The sequence below is a fragment of the Gavialis gangeticus genome, unplaced genomic scaffold (assembly GCF_001723915.1).
Source record: "Gavialis gangeticus isolate Ggan-Ray unplaced genomic scaffold, GavGan_comp1, whole genome shotgun sequence".
Taxonomy (NCBI): Eukaryota; Metazoa; Chordata; order Crocodylia; family Gavialidae; genus Gavialis; species Gavialis gangeticus.
The window spans coordinates 12,061,330-12,083,829 of NW_017728998.1; the positions used below are offsets into that span (position 1 = coordinate 12,061,330).

Here is a 22,500-nt window from a genome sequence, read left to right on the forward strand (position 1 = left end):
AGGTCGTTGATTAAGACATTGAAGAAAAGCGGCCCCAAGACCGACCCCTAGGGCACTCCACTTGATATCGGCTGCCAACTAGACACTGAGCCACTGATTACTACTCTCTGAGCCCAATGCTCCAGCCAGTTTTCTATCTACCTTACAGTCCATTCATCCAGCCCATAGTTCCTTAGCTTGCCTGCTGGAATGCTGTGGGAGACCATACCAAAAGCCTTGCTAAAATCATGGTACACCACATCCACTGGTCTCCTCATGTCCACAGAGCCAGTCATCTCATCATAGAAGGCAATCAGGTTGATTGGCCTTGGTGAATCCATGCTGACTGCTCCTAATCACCTTCTCCTCCAAGTGCTTAGGAATGGATCCCTTGCTTCATGATTTTTCCAGGGACTGAAGTGAGGTTGACTGGTCTGTAGTTCTCTGGATCCTCCTTTTTCCCTTTCTTAAATATGGGCACCATGTTTGCCCTTTTCTAAGCATCTGGGATCTCTCCCAATCACCGTGAGTTTTCAAAGATGATGGTCAATGGGGCGGCAACCACATCAGCCAACTCCCTCAGCATGCTCAGATGCATCCCATCCAGCCCCATGGACACGTGCACGTCCAGCTTTTCTAAATAGTCCCTAACCTGTTCTTTCACTACTGCTGGCTACTCACCTCCTCCCCAAATTGTGCTGCCTGGTGCAGTAGTCTAGGAGCTTACTTTGCCTGCAAAAACTGAGGCAAAGAAGGCACTGAGCACTTCAGCCTTTTATGCATCCTCTGTCACAAGGTTGCCTCCCCCATTCATTAAGGGCCCCACACTTTCCCAAATTCTCCTCTTGCTACCAACATGCTTGTAGAAACCCTTCTTGTCACCCTTGATATCTGCAACTCCAATTTCGCTTTGGCCTTCCTGACTTCATCCCTACACACGCAAGCAATGCTCTTACATTCTTACCTTGTTATTTGTCCAAGTTTCCACTTCTTATAAGCTTCCTTTTTGTGATTTAGTTCAGGGGTTCCCAACCCCAGGCCGTGGAGGGTTGGCTGCCAGTCCGAAAGTGACCACGGACCGGCAAACTGTGGACCAGCAAACCGTGGACTGGAAGTGACCAGCATACTGCAGACCAGCAGCCATACTTTATATACTGAGTATAACAAAGGGTTGGCTGCCTGCCCGCAGTATGTCAGTCACTGCTGGTCTGCAGTTTTCCAGTCTGTGGCTTGGCGGTCCATGGTCACTTCCGGTTCATGGTTTGCCAGTCCTCAGCATAAAAAGGTTGAGAACCCCTGATTTAGTTTACTGAAGAGTTCCCTGCTAAGGCAAGTTGGTCTTCTGCCACATTTGCTAGTCTTGTTCCTGCGCTCTCAGTAGGAATTCTCTAAAGCACAGCCAGCTCTCCTGGACTGCTCTCTCCCCGCTTTCCAGGGGATCCTGCCCATGAGTTCCCTGAGCAAGTTGAAGTCTGCTTTTCTGAAGTCCAGGGTCCTTATTCTGCTGCTCTCCTTCCTTCCTTTCCTCAGAATCCTGAACTCCATCATCTTGTGGCCACTACTGCCAAAGTTGCATCCACTACTACATTCCCCACCAATTCAACTCTGCTTGTGAGCAGCAGGTCAAGAAGAACATGGCCCCTAGTTGGCCACTACAGCCCTTGCACCAGGAAGTTGTACCCAACGCTCTCCAAAAACTTTCTGAATTGCCTCCCAGCAGATGTCAGGGTGACTGAAGTCTCCCATGAGAACCAGGGCCTGTGATCAGAAAACGTCAGCTAACTGTCTGAAGAAAGCCTCATCCACCTAATCCCGCCACAACATCACCCTTGTTGCTCTCCCCACTAACCTGAACCCAGAGACTCTCAACAGGCCTATCTCCAGTTCCATACCAGAGCTCTAAGCAATCATACAGCTCTTTTACTCCTCCTCGTCTCCCTTGCCTGTCCTTCCTGAACAGTTTGTACCCATCCATGATGGTGCTCCAGCCACGCGAGCTCCCACCACGTTTCTGTTATTCCAATCGTGTTATAGCACCGTGACTGTGCGAGGACTTCCAATTCATCCTGCTTGTTTCCCAGGCTCTGTGCCTTTGTGTACAGGCACCTGAGGTACCTAGTTGATGGCCCTGATTTCTCAAGAAGTATGAGAACACCTCCCGTGTTGCCCCCTCCTGCTTGCTCTTCCTCCAGGTCTCCTGCTTCCCCGCTTACTTCAGGGCTTTCGCCTCCATCCCCCGGAAAACATAGTTTAAAGCCCTCCTCACTAGGTTAGCGAAAAGACCATCTGTCTGAAAAGATGCTCTTCCCTCTCTTCATCAGACAGATCCCATCTCTTTCCAGCAATCCTTTTTCTTGGACATCCCATGGTCGAAGAAGCCAAATCCCTGCTGTCAGCACTACCTGCACAGCCAGGTACTGATCTGCAGGATGCACCTGTTCCTGCCTGGGCCCTTTCCCTTGACCCGAAGGATTGAAGAGAACATGACCTGAGCCCCAGACCCCCTCACCCTTGCACCCAGAGCCTTGAAGTCACTTTTGATCCTCTCAGGGTCTCCCCTAGTAGTATCATTGGTGCCCACATGGATAAGCAGCATGGGGGAGTAGTCAGAGGGCTGGATGAGTCTCAGTAATCCCTCCATGACATCTTGGATCTGGGCTCTGGGCAAGCAGCAGACTTCCCAAGACAACAAATCAGGTCAGCAGATGGCTCCCTCTGTCCCCTGCAGAAGTGAGTCTCCAACCACCACCACCTGTTACTTTTTCTTGGCGGCAGCGGTCTCGATCTTTCCCACCTTGGGGAAGCCTCGCCTGTCCTCACCCACCAATGGAACATGCTCCTCCCTTTCTGTTGCTAGGGCTCCATATCTGTTCTCCAGACAAACTGCTGCAGGTGGAGGTGAAGATTTCTATTTGCTGCCAGAGGTCACAAGCTTCCAGCTTCTACCTTCCCAGGAGTCCATGTCCTCTTTCTCCTCTAGCACTGCCTCCAGCAGTTCTTCCTCCACAGTCCTGGAGGTCTCCTCCAGCACCAAATCGATGAAGTCTTCATGGCAGAGGATGTTTTGGAGCTTCACCACCTTCTCCTGTAGCTCCCTTGCCTGTTCCCTGAGAGACACCACCAGGAGGCACAGCTCACAATGCACGCACCCCCCGATCTGGCCGTCACTGGAAAGAACCTGCAAGCCGCAGCCCCCACAGCACCAAACCCAGACCTGGGTGGAAGTCTCATGGTGAGTGGTCCTGCCTGTATGGAAACCTCACAGGTGCAAACAGAGGCAGCAGCAGTGGCTCTGGCACTCTGACATCCTCCAGCTACTTCCCTGGGTCTTCATCTGCCTCTTCTCTCTTACTGCCCTTTTTCCAAGGTCACCTTCCCTAGCAAACTCACTTAGAAGCTGGCCTGTTTACTGCTTGTTGGCCCCAAAAGGTTCCTTTTTTTCCTGCTTCCTCACACCAAGCTAAAAGGCTCTCCCCTCAAAAAGGGAGAGGGGAGGGCAAAATGACCTGCAAACTGACCTGTGAACTGCCTGCAAACTGCTTATCCTGTTTGCTGCCCCTGTTCGCTGGCTCATCAACAGGGAAATCCAACATCGCCTCAAATGCGCAAGTGCAGCCTTCAGACACCTGAAGAAACAGATGTTTCAAGATCGTAACATCAGATCCAAAACCAAGTTCATGGTTTATCAAGCAGTCATGATCCCCATCTTACTGTATGGAGCTGAGACATGGACAACGTACAGGAGACTACTCAAGTTGTTGGAAATGTACCACCAATGCTGCCTGTGAAAGATTCTTTGAATCCAGCCGGTAGACAGACCCACCAGCATTAGCATCCTCTCACAAGCAAACACCATGAACACTGAGATGATGACCGCGTGACACCAACTTAACTGGCCCAGCCACGTCATCCAGATATCCAACTCAAGACTCCCAAAGCAAGTTTTATTCTCCCAGCTCAGTCAAGGTGTACACTCAAGAGGAGGTCAGAGGAACTACTTCAAGAACGTCCTCAAAGTCAACTTGAAAAAACGCAACATCAACGTCAACTCATGCGAGAGTATCGCCCAGGACCACCCTAAATGGAGGAAGAGTCTGCTGCAAGGATCTCAATACTTTGAAACCTTACAACAACAGGAGACAAAAAAACAGGAGCAGCAGAAACCACAGACCAAATCAAGAACCCAGAGCCACCCACCCCGCACAGAAACATGTGCCTGAGCTGCATACAAAAAAATCACCCTAACGTGGTGGTCAAAAAACACAGTAGTCCTATCTAATCAATCAGTGGTCAAAAGTCCAATATCTGTATCTGAACAGAAGTGGGATTTATGTATTTATTTTAAGGCTCACAGACCACTTCAGAGAAATACTGAAACCTCAGGAAAGTTCAGGAAGTACAGTTTTCTGAAGGCTGAGTTTCTGCTCTCCTTTAGCTTAGGTACAACCTATATTCATAAATCTGGTCCCACATTTTGCACCTGGAAAAGAAACTGAGGATGTATTGTGTCTATGAAAGGGCAGCACTGTATCTTTACTCAAATACTCTGGCAAAAAGCCTGTCCCATGTCATCCTGGTGCAACCCACTTCATGCAGAAGGGTTGAATAGATAGAACAAAGTTCACACAAAGGTCCTGCAAGAATGATTTTCCTGGTTTGTAAGCTCTCAGGGGCAGGGACCATATTTTTGTTCTATATTTATGGAGCATGCCTGGCACAATGAAGTCCTGGGCATTGTGGCCATACTAATAAATAACAGGGAACAAAAAGGAAATTATGGAACTCTTGGGCTATGCTATACACCTTCACTAGAACTATGCTGCAACATGGAACCCATGTAAAGCAGCGTAGTTTACCATCATGTATCTGCTGTCTTATAACATTCTTGAAATATGTAGATACAAAAGGGCAAGGACTGCCCTCAGATATGTATACACACATCCTGGCTAAGTGAAAGAGAGGAAAGCGGGTCACAAAAGTGACATGTAAAAAGTCCACTGAAATGTACAAATATAAAACAAACAGGAAACACTGAGCACTTAAATATTACAAATTATTGATCTGCAGGTTTAATTTACATAAGTCATTTTTATCCATTTGCAGTTCTTGGGAGTAGACCAAACCCTCTTATCCTGTAATAACTGCAACTTCAGTGACAGGACACAGCAGTCCCATGTGTGCTGGAGCAAAGGTACGTGACCCCCCAGGGTGCAGGGCACCCACACAGTAGCTCCTGAGCTCCACTAATCCAGGTCATAGCCTGTACGAGTACCCAAGATTACTGTGCTTCTCATATAAGCTAGGGACAGACATTAAAAAAGCCAGAGCCTGAATTGATTCAATCTTTGCAGGTTAGCCTAACCTGCATAGATTGAACCAGTTTGTAAGTGAATAGACACTCACTTTTGACTCGGGAAATGTGGGCACATGGCTGCAGTGGCTCAGGCTAGAAGCTGGGGGGGAGGGTGCTAGACTGAGCCCTCAGCTGCAGGGAAGCTATACGAGGGGGGGGGGAGTGGGGACAGGACCAGGCAAGCCTGAGTATGATTTGGGAGGAGTTTAATCCCCCGCCCTGGCTTGCAGAGACCTCAGGCAGGGCGTGCTTGGAGGGGCAAGGAAGAAGCAGCCCCTGCCAGGCATTTCCCATCCCCACCCTCATGGCTCCAACAGCCAGGGTGTGGCCAGACCTCAAGGCAGCAAAAAGCAAACAGATTACGTGGCTTAATTCCCCCCTCCATACCCTGTCCCTGGGGCCCCAGGGGCAGAGCAGCCCATGTCAGGCATTTCCGCCCCACATTGCCGTGGGGAGAGGGAGGGGTATAAGCCCCCTTCACCTCAGCGGGCCATGCCAGATAGTGCTTGACCTCATTAAGCGCGGGTGGGGGGAGGGAGCATCCTGACACAGACTGCTGTGCCCCCGCTGGCCAGGCCCCTGCCGCTAGAACAGCAAGCGGATAAATGCCTGGAAGGGGCTGCTGTGCCCCTGCCTGGCAGACCCCAGCTGGGGTCTGTGCTGGTGGGACATGGAAGGGGGGGGAATAAACCTCTTCCTTGCCCCCTTTCTTTTATGGGGTCTGCTGGAGCAGACAGCACAGTCCAGACCAGGGCTGCAGAGCATGCTGGGGAACTCTGGTTTGACTTATCCCAGGAAGAGGTCTGGGACAGAAGTTTCATAAACCAGTTTGACATCAATCAGTTGAGTTTGCTACTACATTCAACCAGGTTTATCTCAAACCGATTTCAGCCATTTTGAAACTGGTTTATGTGCAGTGAATTTCATGTTCTGTTACAGGTTTCTGCTCACTTAAACCAGTTTATGTGTAACTTCTGTCCCTAGCCATAAAGGCCAGCCACCGCTTAAACAGATTCAGTGGCCACACCTTATCCCCCTGCGGTATGCAAAACTGCTATTTAAGGTAGTGCAGATTCAGCCTCTGGGAACAGCACGCTGAACAGTTCAGTACAGGGTCTGTTTAACCCCTTCATATTCACACGGGTTTTATCATATGCATCACAAGGTTTAGCCTAATGTACATTTATTTTAAATATGCCATACAGTATATTTTGTTAATTTTTGCAATTTTTCTGCATAAAAAAGCAAGAAACACAATTAAATTTTAGCTCTGCTTATAGTGGAAGTATGCAATCCCTCACTTTTCATATATTTAGCTGGTGAACCGATTTTAGGCATTACTCTCCTAGAAACAAGAGGTTCCCCCCTCCCAAAAAAAAAAATGCTATTTTTTTAAAAATATTAAAATAATCCTTGCAGTTGCTACTTGGCAATGACCTTATGACAAGACATCACATTGTGAATTCTGAATACACAACTGACAATAAAAAGAACGTCCCCTGTTGTTACTTTCAGTTGGCCTTCAGATTTATAAGGCAAGTGAAAACTGCATGAAAGAATGCAATTTGAATTAAGAGGACACAAGACAGAATGAGCCCACATATGAACCGGGACTCTGTTCTCCCTATCCAAATTTTAATATCCTTCATTAATGTTAATTATACAATAACTACCAGAGGCAAAATATGTACCCTATACTTAAACCTGTCAGCAAAATTAATTAAAAAGAGGATTCCATAATATAAAACTATAAAATGCGATGAATTTTTAATTGTAAAGGCATTTAATTGGGCTTTACAAAAGAAAAAGAATGACATTACTCTTTGTTTTTAATCAGATTTCTGTTTTTCAAACATCATCTTTCTATCCATTTTTTTAAGTAAATTAAGTCTGAGAGAGGCTGTAAAATTATGATTCTATAGCATTCCATCAAATGGTACGATGTGTAGGGCATTAATAAAAGCAGAAATATGTTGATCAAACATCCTGGCTGAATATAGTAAGTAATTTATTTTAGTTAGTTTTGGTGTTCACAAATGATGCAAGATCAACAGCCCTGGAAAAAAGAAGTCCTCCATTTATCCAAAGAGCAGAAACCTCAAGGGCAGCATTGATGGAGACTGCCATTGTACCTCATTTCTGTCCTGAAAAGACCACCTTTTAGGCTAAGAGGATAGTTCAGGATCCGTGTCCATTATGTTACTTGTCTCTCTAGTGAGACTGTTAACAAGGGGCCAATTAGTGTCAATTTTGATGGTAGTTTTTTGTGATGTGGACACTTAGCCACTAAGAAATGGGCAGAGATCACGTACTCTCTTCACATTAGTCATGTACCAGCCGTCACACGGTTATGAATTTCAGCCACCAAAGGTAGATTCTAGTCTCCAAGGTGCCGTGTCTTGTTCCACTGAACATTTCATTGTGCAGTAGCAGAATTTTCAAGGTACGTGACAATTCATATCAGACGCCTGGTACTGAAGTCCACTTTTATAACTGGAATAGAGTTGGAGGATTGCAGCACTATGACCTTGATTTCTGTAGTTCATTAGAAATGCTAGGTTGGTCTACAATGCCCTTAGTAACCAACCCTAGGAAAAAAAAACATCCACTTGCATCTAAAGCCGGCCCCTACAATCCTTTATCAAAGCTATAGGTAAACAACAACAAGAAGTCAGCAGCAAACCAGGATTTTCCATTGTGCTTATTCCTACTGTTGACATTACAAAGCTGCTCTCTTTAACCGGATGACTCCTATTTGACATTTCTGTAAGCACTGTACAGCTAAAACCCTGCACAGTGTTTTGAAAATTTACCCCTATGCCTCTTTAAAATGTCTTCAGCCAGTGACTTACACTGCGCCAAGTGAGCTAATGCGTTCTACTATTACAATTTAAGAATGTACTGGGACTTGCACATAAGCTGCTCCATCATAGTACCGTATACAGTCACTGTTTCTTATCATTCACGGCATGCCTGAGACCTGAGAATATAGTCCTTTGACTGTAAGCAGTACTGAAACGGTAAAAAACTCACCCTACCTTTATAAGTGCAGTAGAATTTGGTTACTTTAAAAAAGCACTCTGAATTGGCAAGGGTTTTTTTTTCCCTGGGAATCTCAGAAGTGAAAATACCTACAGTTTTGTGTGGTTTTGCTATCTTGTGATGTGTCACCAACTCTTGCACCCGGGCAAGTTATTCAGATCACACCTGCTTATGCAGAATCTGCTATTGTAAGTAATGGAGGAGAGGTTGTGCACTGCTTGAATGCACTGTTTTATTTGTTTTGTCTTGGTTTGGGTTTTTTGTTTTGTGTTTTTTGTTTACAGAATGCATTGTTTGACACAGAATAACTGATTACATTAGAGAGATGCAGAAATTAAGTCATATCTAGTTCCACCAGTTACTTATGGAATTTAATAATCAATTTGTTAGCATATGATGCAAAACTATGTTCTGTCAAGAGTATTGCGAACTGGCTGTGTGCAGCAGGAGCTACTTTCCAGGGAATTAATTACTGCAGATTTGCAAATGGAAGGATAATATTTTCCAGCAAACGCAGCTTGTGCATTAGGAGGTTAAACAAACACTCTCCAAAATGTCAACACAATTCTTGGCTTTGGTATTCTCCCATTTCAAATGCAATGAAATAGTTAACTCAGAATATTATGCAAAGGGAATACTGCTCAAATCTTCCCAGGAAGCAGAATGTCACACCATCTGGGGCGCTCCTCAAGTGATTTGAAAAGTTCACATTGTTTGGAATTGTACAGACATTCAACAGAAGAGGCCCTGCCATATCCCCAAAGCCTCATAAGCAACTGTAGACCCATGTCATACCTCCCCCCCAAAAAAAAATAAGAAAGAGGCAAAGCTATGTGCCTTCTCCCCCACCACAAAAGGAGCAAAGTCACATCCACAGCACTTTTCCATTGCAGAGTTCTGAAAACTGCTTCTAACTCAGTGTCAGAAACTGGCATCACTTGCTGCGAGGAAACATCCTATTCTACAGAGAAAATCCCCTGCATCCCGGCTACTCTCATGGGCCAGCAGGAACAACGTGCCTACCACAGGACCAGAAACATCATGTCCACCTTCCAGGAATCCAGGTCATTCATAAAACTAGAAGTCATGATAGAAAACTGACCCACCTGATATGACACCAACACACATCTTTCCTGCGTGATGATGACAAACATCAAATAACACTTAACAAACCCCACTAGCAATGTGTGTCAATGACTTAAAGAAGGGAATCTGTTACCTACTGAAAACCATGCAATAGTCTCAGGAGTACTGAAGGAATAAGTGTCTGATATTGGTGACTTCATAAACTAATGCTTAGTGTCTAACTTCTCTCTTCTAAGAAAGCTGATTGAGACGCTTGCAAAAAATAGTCTCCCATGCCATCTGTTAGCTGACAGTCTTCTGGATGCCTGTCAGACAGGCTTCACTCTAAGGCAAGCTACAGAGACAGTTGTTGTAGCCCTGATGGATGACCTCCTCCTATTCACAGGCAAGGGAAATGCATCCAAACTCATCCTGCTGGACCACTTTCCAGAATCTAATACTGTTGATCAGCAATTATTCCTGCCCCCACTTCCAAAGGTCGAGGGGAAATGCACTAAAATGCTTCAGCTTGTTCCTTTTGGTCAAAAAACTCTGAGCATTGTTACGAGCAACTGTCCCTCTGCATCCAGAAGCCATTGCCTATACAGGGCTCAGCCCTCACCCCCACATTATGCAGTACTTCTACAAAACACTGACCACAGAACTGCCCCAAAAAAGAAATATGAATGAACACAGGTAGCATTATGTTCAGAGCTAAATGCTAAGCTTGACCCTTTAAAACTTTTCCAGTAAATTCCTCTTGCATACAAATGATCACAAATAAGAAGTCAGAAAATATTAAGTAACTTGTTCATGTCCTCCTGTAATGGAAGAGAAAGACACTGATATTCTTTGCGGATACAATGGTGGCATAAATGTTGCGACACAGGGAGAAGACAGACCTACTCTTCCTCTCCTGCGGTGAGGAGGAAGTTTTTTTCTTCTATGAACATAAATTTAAAAGTTCAACATTTGAACAAAGAAGTTAGATCCCACACAAAGACAAGCAAGTTGGGAAGTCGTTCTTAACACACACGTAATGTTATCCCACACTTGACCTTTCTAACACCTACTCCACCCTCCGAACTCGTACAGAAATTATCCCAAAGTGGGGTATTACTGTAAACTCAGACATGAGTTTCCCAAAGGTTAGAAATGAAATAAGAGCACTAAGAGACCTTTTAATTTGTTGACATGCCGTGTCTCTCACACTTAACTGTGTCACATGTTGCAAATGTGATATGCAGTGTTAAAAATACTAGGTCTCAGAAATGCTTCTTCCCCCACACACCCCATTTGGCCTTCCAAAATATACATCTCATTGCTTTTGATACTAAGCTCCTATAAAAAAAAGTGAAGGTCAAGGTAAGCTTCATCTTCTTTTTCTAACAAACTACCCCAGAGCGTACCATGGACAAATGAAAAAAATATACCAAGTTAAAAAGCAGGAAAGTGGGAGGACCAGCTGTGCATCAGCTCTTCCACTGTAATTTTTTCATATGTCCACTCCTAGTCCTTGGTTAATGGAAGCAAAGCCCCTTATGAAGCTGCTGCTGTCTGGCTTCCACTTGCACAAGAGAAACAGGTATGCAAGACAGCTATCATGGAGCAACTGATGCAAAGTAAATCTTCCCCCCTCCACCTTGGGATAACAGTTCACTCCATTACCACTTAAGCTCCTTTGGCTGGTGGGATTTGCAGGCAGTTGCTTCCCTGTTCCCCTCCTGTTAAGGTCTCAAGTAAGACACAGAAGGACTGATCTAGGCTTATCAAAATCACCTACCTGGGACTCCAAAGCCCTGACCCTTATCCCGATTTCAGCAGTTCTGTGAAAAGGCTTATATCATCCAAGTATACCAGTATGCCTGATTTCTTTTTTCCACTGGGATCCCGAAAGGGGCACTTCCTTATTCTCAGGCATTGTAACGGTCTTGGATTGTGTCTCGCACGCCCCCAAGGTTATAACCTGAGCCTCAGTTATACCTCTCTGTTTTAGCAAATATGACCTTTAGGGCATTGACACTAAGGGCCTTGTTGTATGGGACACTAAGCACTTGTTTTATTTACATCGTAGTAAGCATTACCAGATGTACTAAAAGTAGAGCATGTTCTGGGCAGTCGCAAGGTAATGTTTACTACAATCTCTAACACAATCTCTTATGCACAGCTCGGTGATTGTCGGTCCCAGCCTGATACCACACCAGAGTCTCGAACTGGCCCCTGTGCAGTGCCAGGGCTGGGAATGATTATTAGCTGACTGTCAGTCCCAACCCTGGCACCATACCAGAGGTTCAAGACTATGGTGCCATCTTGAACCCTGGCACCACACCAGAGCTGGTTTAAGACTCCAGTACGGAGCTGGGGTTAGGACCACCAATCAGCAAGGTGTGCTGATTGGCCCCTGAAGTGGTCCCACGACAGCTGAATATATGCTACTTAATACAATCTGGAGATACTCTCCCTGCAGAAAAGTTCTAACTTTGCTATGAGGTGATTGCACTTAGCAGATATTTTACTGCTTGAATGCACAGACGCTCACGCTTTAAACATAGTTAACACATCTTCAGTGCCACACGAGACATGGCCCCATCAAGATGCATCAATCCTGCTTTTCACCTAACTATGCCCCCTTAAGGCAGCATTTCAAACCAAACTGTGGATCCGAGAAAAATCCATGGATTTTTTTTACCAAATAGTTTGCCCATTTGGGCAATCCATGGATCTGAGAAACCACAGATCTTTTCACTCCACCTGTTCTTGTACAGCCCTATCCAAAACACGTCCTACCATGACTGAAAGCCTGAAATTGAGGCCATCATACAGACGGGCCCTACAACACAGTGTCAACCAGCTCCTTCATCTCAATCTTCACCTCGCTATCCTTTGCACTTGTTTTATTTTTTAAGGGAAAGATGTAGGGTGAGTGAGAAAGACAAGGTGCCCTATCTGATAACTCCTTGCAGCCTCTGTTGCGAGCCCTACCATTTTTCACGTTGGTCTGAGCTTCTTTGTAAGTTGGAATTTTGCCTTTTCCTTCCTCAGTGGTTACTGGAGGGGCAAAAAGGGGGTTCCTCTTTCTCCTTTCTTCCTCTTCCAGACCCCAAGCCCTAATGCAAGCCCTCATCTTCCACCTAACTTTGTCAGAAGATTTCATTTGCCCCTCACATCCCAAACAGTGAAGGAGGAAGAGGAGGAGGAGGAGGAGCATCTCTTTCTGTCTGCTGCCTGGAAAGGCAGAAGCAGAAAGTGTCCAGTGTCTGGCAAATTTTGCTCTGCTGTTACAGGCACTCACCTGGGAAAGTTTTCCACTTGTAAGTGGACAAGTGCATTTTTTCAAACCCTGATTGCAATTCATTATTTATACACATCTACAGGCAGTATGTATTAGGCATAAACTAGCTGTAAGTGCACAGTGAGCATTCATTTCTACAATAATTATGGAACGATTTGTTGTTTCAGCAGACGCTTCAAGATGTACAATTTTTACCCACATGGGCAAACTATTTATTAAAAAAAGAAAAAAAAACCCTGTATATAATAGAAGTAGCTATTGAACGTTTTCGTTAAGAATGTGACACGCCACATGGAGAACAGCAAAGTCCTCAGATAATGTTTTCAGAACCAGGGTTGATCATTCAAACAATAAAATATTTCATGCATTTTGAACATTTCACTTGCCAATGACAACTCCTTCCTCTGTTTTGCCTAGAGATATATGGAGCTGTAATAGAGTTCACAAAGCCCCCAGCAGCTGCATGCTGCCATTCAGACCTGAAAGATTCCATGTCATGATAAAAATTAATGTGCTCTGACATCCTCTGGGATTTTTTGTGCCTTGGGAACAGCTAATGAAGAAATACAACCTTTCCAGAGCACAACACAAATTTTTGGATTCCAAAATTAAGACACATGTGGTATATGTGTGGCCTGTCTAATGTCAGCAGTAAAGCATCCATGCCTACGTGCCAAAAAATTCTGCCTCAATGTGTTTTAATCACCTCCTGTATAACGCCTTTGCACCAAATATACCACACACATTTAATACATGCATTAATTACTTTTGCCTACTATGAAAAGGAAAGATCAGTTAAATATACATACTATTTTTACCCATTAAACTGTAAGATGGCCCTCAGAGCTGGTGAAAAGTCATGGAAAAAGACAGGACTCTTTCTAGGGAGTTGGTTACTAGGGGCTTATTACCTGGCCTGGCTCACAGAGTAGATCTCAAGATCTCAATGAGATACCTAGGCTCTCAGAGTGCCTGGGAAAGTAACAAGATCCTGGAAATGGGCTCCAAAACACTCACACTGTTTATCAGGGAAACGTGAAAATCAGCATGTTCAAAATGTCCTTGCTTAGAGCTAGCCAAGCAGGAAATACAAAGGGCAGAAATGAGTCTTAAAACCTGCTACTTGTACCTTACTCAGTGCTGCTGGGAGGTGCTTCCCTTCACTTAGGATCCAGAGCCCAGATCCCACTCCTAAAGATTGGAGCCTCTCACATTTCTTTTAAAGAACTTTCCAAGTTCGTTAATGGTGGTGATGCCACAACCCCTCTTATTATACAACAGTCTCATGGGTACAGCACTCGCCCATTAAAAGGGAGACCCAGGTTTAATTCCCTCTTCTGCTTGAAGGGATTCAAGTCCTTATCTCGGACCAGTGCTTTAACCATTGAGCTAGGGGTGAAGACCAAGTTGGGACACCTTGCACTCCTCCTCCTGTTGCAACTGGGCCACCATGCAGCAAAGAGGCACTTCCTTTGAAATGGGTCAACACCACTCGCTGTGCTGAAACTTTGGGCAAATATCTTACCAGCAACAGCTTCAAATTTCCTTTTGGCACCAAAGGCAACGTTGACCTTGGCTGTACTGAAGAGGAGGCAAAACTCATTTCAAAAGAATGAGGTCTCATTTTTCATCCTTCTCTTTATTTTCAAAGCCAAGGAGTTAGATATAGTCTGAGCCAAAATGCCTAAAGCTAGCACGAGGGTACTTTGAAAGGTAGAAAAAGGCCCTATAGCCTTAGATGTCAGAAATAGAAGACAAACTCTTTTCTTCTCTGTAATCTGATAAAGAAGCAGAGTCACCCTCCAAAGATAAGTGGGAAGTCCACACACTTTCGACAATACTGCTCTGAAAGTGCCACATAAGCATCTTTCTACCAAAATTTAAATTCAGGTTTTAAACTGACAGCGACTCAGGCACAATGGGGAAATCTTTTTTGTGTATATCATTAGAACTAAATCTAGCATGCATTGTAAACTCTATACTCACTTTAAAACTGATTCTTACGTTTTTAAATAATACCTGTACCTATTTGAAGGGGTAAATACTTTCGCTGTCCACAAGAATCATATCCCTTTCCATTACCTCTGCTCAAATTAAAACAATCCGGCAAGATCCTTGTGATCTACGCCTCTGTGGAGAAGGTGGGACTCAAGTTTGAGAGGTTTGGGGGTTTTTTTTCCTTTTATTTAAAAAAATACTGATGAACAGTTTCTGGATCCACATGGCTTGACACACACGCACACACAACCCAGAGGGGGTAATTGTGTAGGAGAGCTTAGGAAAGAGGAAACATTTATTCAGTAAGCCAATCCCCAGGTCTTAATAAGGCACAGTACCACCACATGAAAATGTTTCACCCTAATTTTATTATGTATGTTTCAAATGCAGTCAACCTTTGATCTTATTTAAATTTAAGATATGTGCTGTCTGCAACAGTAACTTCTCAACTATGAATTTGTTTGCATATTTAAGTCAACCTGGATACTTTTTAGATGTCTCTTAAAATGTACTGCGTTGGCTGGAACACAGCTTTGTGTCTGAGTGGCACTGACAGGATGCCAGCCGTATTTTAAGCTCAAAAGACAAATTTAATAGTTCCACTGTTACTAGTTCTAATTCATGGAAAGTATTTCTATAAATGCCAAAAGGCTTAACAGATTTTTACAGACTTATAAAGAAAATATATTCAAATTTCTGAAGTACAATACACTGTGATAAGAATTGTATCTGGCAAGAAAATAATCTACTATAGAACTTCTAAGTGTTCTGGCATAATGTCACTGCTGACAATTTATTCAACTCCTATATTCAGGTTTTTTTCAGGTGTTAGGAATTATTTACGCAACAACTTGCCAAAGATCTTACAGACTTTGTTTATATTTTTACTTATTAAATTATACTTAAGATTTAAACGAATGAACACAATCCAACAAGCGTCCAACATGTCAATGGCAGCATGAAAAAAAAAATTCAACAAAGAAAGAGCAGTAGCATTCTGGGGCAAATTTGCAGGAGGCTCTGAAATCTTAATTGCACCCACAAGATTTCAGAGTGCGTCTGCTTGCAGCATGAAAAATGAACACACTCACAGACTTTGAGGGCATATTAAAGGGAGGCCAACAGAAAATCTGGCCCTCCCTGTTCGGAGCCTGGATGGGGAAATAAGAGACTAGGTAGTCCAAGTGCAGAACCATAATTCATAACTGCTGTCCTGCTACAACAGAAATGATTAACCAGTTAAGATATGCCAAATCTTACCACAAAATATCCTATTTTAAGTGTAGGAAAACAGCTGCAGTGAGAATCTATGCATGAAAACAGGCTGCACAAGTCTGAAGTGTTACCATCAGCCCAGATATTGCTATTATGGTAGTGCTTGGTAAATGCTATTTTATACTTTGTAAATAAAATGAATTCTTTCAGCAACAAGACTGCATTTTTTTATTGCCTTTTTAATGTTGATAAAAATAGGTTCGACTTCCCACTGTTTAGCTCATGGCAGCTTTAATTTGAGCCAGAGGGCACCAAGTAGCAGGCTTGAGGCATGTTGAAGATGCACCTCAAATTCCAGCAGCAGCATAACACTTACTGTCTGTTCCCGAGCAGAGAGCTCTTACAGTGCTGAACTGGACAATGATATTGTGCTGTGGACTGGCAGGTACAATGAGGATAAATACTGACATGATAGAAAGCTGGTTTGCAAATGTTAGTGCTGAGGCATTAGATCACCCTGCCAATAACAGCAAAATGGTTTGGTCAAGCATGTGACGATCAAACCATGTTACATGTCAGGAAATTAAGTTCTGCAAAATGATCCTCAAAACTACACTTTGGGCAAATACCATGGACCCAAACCCACCAAACACACTTAGAAAATAACCTTTGTATACACACGTGTTCAGCTCCTGGGCCTGTGGGCCGGATTCAGCCTGCAGCGCTGAGTCGTCTGGCCCACAGGCCTCTCCATGGGTTTGGAAATTTGGCAGTGGGGCAAATGCTCCCCTGCTGCCACATTTCCAGACCTGTGGGGAGCCCCGGGCCCTGCCCACCGGATCGAGCACCAGATCCCAGCACATGGAACCAGGCGGCAGTGCCCCAGGGCCCAATCCTGAACACCGGGCTCTGTCACCACTCATCTGGTCTGTGGGGATAAAAGCTTGAGCACCGCTGGTCTCCACTAACTCCTGTTCTTCTGCCAGGAGTTCAGGAGGCCACCAGCAGCTGTCGCACCCCTGCAGCCCCTGAGTGCACGCACACCCACGTGCTTCTGGCAGCTCCACTCAGCAACTGTGCTACTGAAGCACAAAGTGAGCCACAGGAAAGGCACCTGCTGCGGACAGGACCAGGGCAACCTGCAGAAGGTGTGGCAGTACTGGATGGCAGGAGAAACATTATTCTGCTGGCAAGGGTGGTTTGCTTCTGCCACTGCAAACTAGCTTTTGCTACTGACAAACTCAAAATTCAGCCAGCAAAACTCTGTTGCATGGACTAAGTCATAGATGCATATAGTGTGAATGACATATGCCTGCTCAGGCAGTAACTCGATAACAAGGAATTATGCAGCCCACAATCCCTCGCATAATGCAGATGCCCACCCAGGGCCTCTGGATCTGGGAAACGGTAAACCAGGTCTTCTCTTCTGGCCTCCATCTAGCAGGCATTTCAGTAAAATCCTGTAGCAGGACTGAAATGCGTTCACTTACCCTCCTACCAGTGTTAACACTTTCACTTTGAGGGAATCCTTCTGAAGAGGAAGGGGAAGGGCAGCCACTCTTCATGGTATCTTCAGTTAGCGAGCTAAGGTTACCAGGGGACGTGCCATGCAATCTGTACTAACATTCAGAGACACGAAAGAGCTGTGACTCAAACTGGGGAGTAAAATGAGTCAGTATCAACGTAAATCCTCGAGCTGGTTTTCCATGAGGCATTTCCTTCTCTGAAACCTTTAGGCACACCCCATATTTTAAATTCTTGGCATTTTTCACTTCTTATAGTTAGAGACCTAACAAATTCACAGCGGGAGTGGGCTGCACAGCAGCTCCTTTAATTTCAAAGTTCCCCTGTGTGCTGCCCCCCCACCATTGATTGGTGGAGAGGCCCCGCTGCTTGCCACTAGCTCCTGATGGGCGCAGAGGCAAAAACCAGTTTTAAATATGGTGCTATTTTTGCCAGTCACCGCTGATTAGGCAAGGGGCCCTGGTAGCCCCACTGTTTGTTGCTGACCAGCCAGGATGCAAAAACAGCGCCATATTTAAAACCATGGTTTTCGCCTCCCCACTGATCAGGAGTGAATTGGCAGGAGTGGGGTACACGGTGGCTCCTTTGATTTTGCAGATTCCCCCATGTGCCCCTCTCCCCACCCCCCACACCACTTGCTGCTCACTCCTAATCACTGGGGAGGTGAAAACTGTGGTTTTAAATATAGTGCTGTTTTCGCCTTCCAGCATGGGCGACTGGTGCCCCCCAATTCTGGGGGATGACCAGTGGGGACAACCAAGGGGGTTGGGGAGAGGGGGGGCCCCCACCAGCCAGCTGGCAACCTGGGGGCGGGGTGGTCCCCAGCACCCAGTTGCCAAGCGTGCCAGCAATGGCTGCAGTGCCAGCACTTACGTATGCAGCAAGGTGGCAGAAGTGCTAGCACTTCCGCCGCTGGTGGAGCCAATTTCAGGGGGGGCAGTAGCGCTCTCTGTGCCCCCCTACCTGCCGGAGTGCTCACTGTCAGCGGGGACACCAGCACTCTCGGGGGGGGGGGCATATGCCCCCCTGGCCCCCCTACCTCCCGGAGGTCCCCCTTGCAGGGGGGACCCCCGCCCTCTCGGGGGGGGGGGCATATGCCCCCCTGGCCCCCCCCACACATTGCCTATGTCTTCCGGCTGGTCAGCAACAATCATCAGGGCTGCTAGGGCCCCTTGGCCAATCAGTAGCAAGCGACAAAAACGGCACCATATTTAAAACCATGGTTTTTGCCTCCCTGCCCATCAGGAGCGAATGGTGTGCATTGGGGCATCTCCACCTACCAACCACATGGAGGGCGCACGGGGGAACCTTTGAGATTAAAGAAGCCGCTGCACAGCCCACCCCTGTCATGAATTTGGTAGGTACCTACTCACAATCCTTCTCTTATGGGACAGTAAAGCAATCTGAGACACTGAGCGCACTCCAAGACAGACCCTGACCACAAATAAACTGCCCACTTAGTAGTGGGGTGACAGAATTCTCCCCTCCCTTCCTTTCCATTACCTCCCCCAGACATGTAGGTGAATTGGCGTGGGGTCCACTTCTCTCCCTGTAAAGTGATGCATTCGTCGGAGCCAGGAAGTAGCAGAGTGGTCCATGGGGTCCCAAACCAGGTTCTGGTGATTAATGTTCTGTCACTTATGCCTGGACTAGATCACATCTTTCAGAGCTGTGCTTTCAGCTGTCTGCATCAACTAGATTTGGTTCCCTTTTTCCCCAATTTGTTGGGATGACAAAAGCTAGAAATATTATGGTTTGCTTTTGTTTCTAATGAAAGCGGAGATTCTGTCGTGATCATACGATTCCCAAGGCTCAACACATACCCATGTTCCAGTGCTTTAATCTAAGCCTTCATGGGATTCAAATGTTTTGAAGAAGAAAAGCAGCTGCATTAACTCAGATACAAAAATATTTTTCACTGTTCCCAGTCTCTAGGAGAACAAGAATTTTGCCTTCTTTTATTGGAGTCTGGCAAACATTTACTAGCATATGCCAACCAATATCATAAGCCCAAACTGTACCCATGGTCAAGGCCATGGTATCTAACAAATATGAAAAGGAGCAAAATGTTGTTACTGAACCTTTCAGAAGTTTGATAAGTTGAAAATGAATTGTTTGCTTCCTCCTCTGACACAGAAAAACCTTCTTGGCTAGTCTATCAAACGGCTCCAATTTGTATTAAATGTTTTTTCCAGAGTAACTCCCTTTCCCCGTTTATTATTTATTTATGCTTGAAAAGGTCTCTCACTGCTCCCTCTGTTGCACCATTTGTTTTCTTAATATAGCCAGCACTCATTAAATACTTGCTGAGCAAAGGATGACTTTTCTTCGTTTTTCACGTTGCCTCAGATTCTCATATATTTTGAAGAAGGTAAATCTCTTCCTGTCTCTCCCTCTCTCTACAGTGCTTGATTTGTTACCTAGAAACTCTCAGATATCCACTCCAAGATTGCTGTAGGCTTTGATATTTCAGGTGTTTCCAAATTCTTTACTGCAGTGGTTCTGCATTAGATGCCACCCAGTATTATTCTCCAGGATCACAGACTGACCCCAAGAGGCGGAAAAGTTCATTTTATAGTCCCAATCAACAGGGGAGTAGCACCTGAGAGCAACAGATGCTAGAGACCTTGGAAGCTGGTCACCAAAGCAATAAAGAGCTATGAAGTTTATTGAAGCCTCTTTTTATCTCCAGAAGTCTAAGAGGTCACCAACAGAATAATACCAAGGACTTCATTAAAATAAACTCATGGTGGGAAATAAGAATTTTAAAAAGAAGCAAACAGTTCCCTATTGTTCCATCAACTGATAGTAACAGGGACGGGAGATAAGAAAAATACTTGCTCTGACTTGGGGCCCTGGTCAGGAAAGGCACTGGAAAATCTGCTTCTCGGAATTTCTCTTTGTTTCCCAGTACTGCATACACATCGAATTAGATTTGTTCTCCCAACACTTCTTATTTCCTAATGGCCAGCGCTGAAAGGTCTATTTGGCCCTTGAAAGCTGTGGCTGTTTTGCCTGAGACACCCTCGCCAACCATAAACATCTCAGAACTCAGCTATTACTTCTATCAGTGTCATAAAAGACTCTGCTCTTGCACATTTCCTGTCTGCCACTCCACCATCACTGCAGCACCAGGAATTCTAGAAACAGGCATTCTGCAAGTGTACGTGAAACCGCGTCCATCCCCGGGCACAGAGCCCTGATCAGTATGTTGGAAATGCTGGATAGGGTGTGCCAGCCCTGGTCCCCCCTTTTTCTACACGTATATGTAAAGTGAGAGATATAGTCGCCATAGGAAAGCTACTTGCGCCCGCTTACTACCCTTCTAAGTATGAAGGATGGGTCAACCACCTACCCCATAGATTGCAAAAGCTTGGAGGGAGGGCAAAGACTGCTTCTACGATTTGTACAGAAACTACTGCAAAGGGTAATTTGAGGGGGGCCTCTGGACACTGCTGCAATGCAAACAAACAAGCAGACAAAAGCAATTAGTGTACAGATTTGTGTTGGAAGACACATAGAGCAGGCACTGTAGTAACAAGATGCTACTGCTACATAATTGCTTTTCTGACCATACCCAGACTCAGTTTAAATCACAGAAATCAGGGATGGAAAGACTTATTAGGTCTTCTAGTCCATTCCCCTGCCAGTGCAGATGACTGTAAGGAGGTAACTGCTCTTCTGCATCAGATAAAAAAAAATCTATTGCTCCAGGCAGCATGTGGGGTCTGGCTTCCATCCAGCATCACAGTTTTAAACAAAAATATTGCTAGAAGTTCATTTTGGTCAAAACCCCACAAGTCTCATGACAGATGCAGACCTTGAGCTTTCCTGTAATCGTTGCAATAATCTTGCCAGACACATACACACGCACGTATGCACGCACGCATGCACGCACTCACACACCTCTCAGCAAAGCTAAGGATGAAAATATCTGAAAACAAATCTAAGGTTAAAAACTGCGAGCACGAGTACGTTACTACTATGACTGTCCAAAGCGCTGTGCTAAAGAAAATAAAACAACAGCAAAGCTTCCAATCTCTAAAAAAACACAGAGCCAAAGGAAGAGGAGTCAGCACTACTCATGCATTGTAAAAAAAACAAAACTGACACAAGATTTGCATAGAAAAACTCATTTTGCAGCTTTTCCTTCTCCAGATGGCACTGGATACCCTTGGCCCTCCATAAATTTAGAATTGGTCATATTTCCCCCATGCAGGTTTACAGGTGTATGCTAAACACCATGGTCAGTAAGGGGCCTTCCGAACTGACCTTCTATGCCATTTACTTTCTTAAAAAAAACATAGAGGAGTAAAATCAGAATACATATCTAAGCTAACACAGTGAGAGTGGGCTAGTATTAAAAAAGTGGTAATGTTTCCACCACTTGTCATTATATTTTATACAAAAGAAAGTTTTAATATATGAAGATGTGATAGGATAAAAATATAATTACACGGGATTTTTGGCAGTGAAGTAACTGATGTTGGAACTCAGTTTTGACAGCTCTCTGAATCTAAAAGGCCTGTAAGTACTAAAATGTCATCTGTCTATCCATATGAGATTTAGCTTTGGCAGTATTTCAAGAGGAAAAAAATCATATATATAATTTTCCCTCTCTACATTTTTTTCAAAGCAATGTAAGAGGCCATATTCTCTTGAGAAGTAGAGTAGGAGGCTTATGTTACAGAAACATTTGCAGAAAAAGAAAATACTGCTAGGTTTGAATAGGCACAACAAGCAAACACAATTGGCCTAATTGTAGGTTAAAGCACAAGGGGTGGAACGTATCAAGAGTTCATATTTACAGATGCCAAATCATTTCTTCAAAATTTTGTGACTCGATCTGCTAAAGCTAAATGAATCAAATGGTCTGCAAGTGTACCTGAGTTTCTCAATGCAAGTTGGCCTATTAAAGGAACTGATTACCAGCCTGAACTTTCAACTTTTATTGCAAACTACTTCACAGACCACTTTGGAAAATGGAGCGCCTGGCCCATAGGTCCATTTTTTTAAATGCTTAAGCTGAGAG

At 44.7% G+C, this 22,500-nt stretch overlaps 1 protein-coding gene across 12 annotated transcripts in view; it reads right to left on the reverse strand.

Annotated features, from left to right (window-relative positions):
* The window catches only part of WWOX (WW domain containing oxidoreductase), a 795,240-nt gene that overhangs the window by 592,715 nt on the left and 180,025 nt on the right, over positions 1-22,500 (reverse strand). The gene's annotated exons all lie outside the window — the stretch shown is intronic.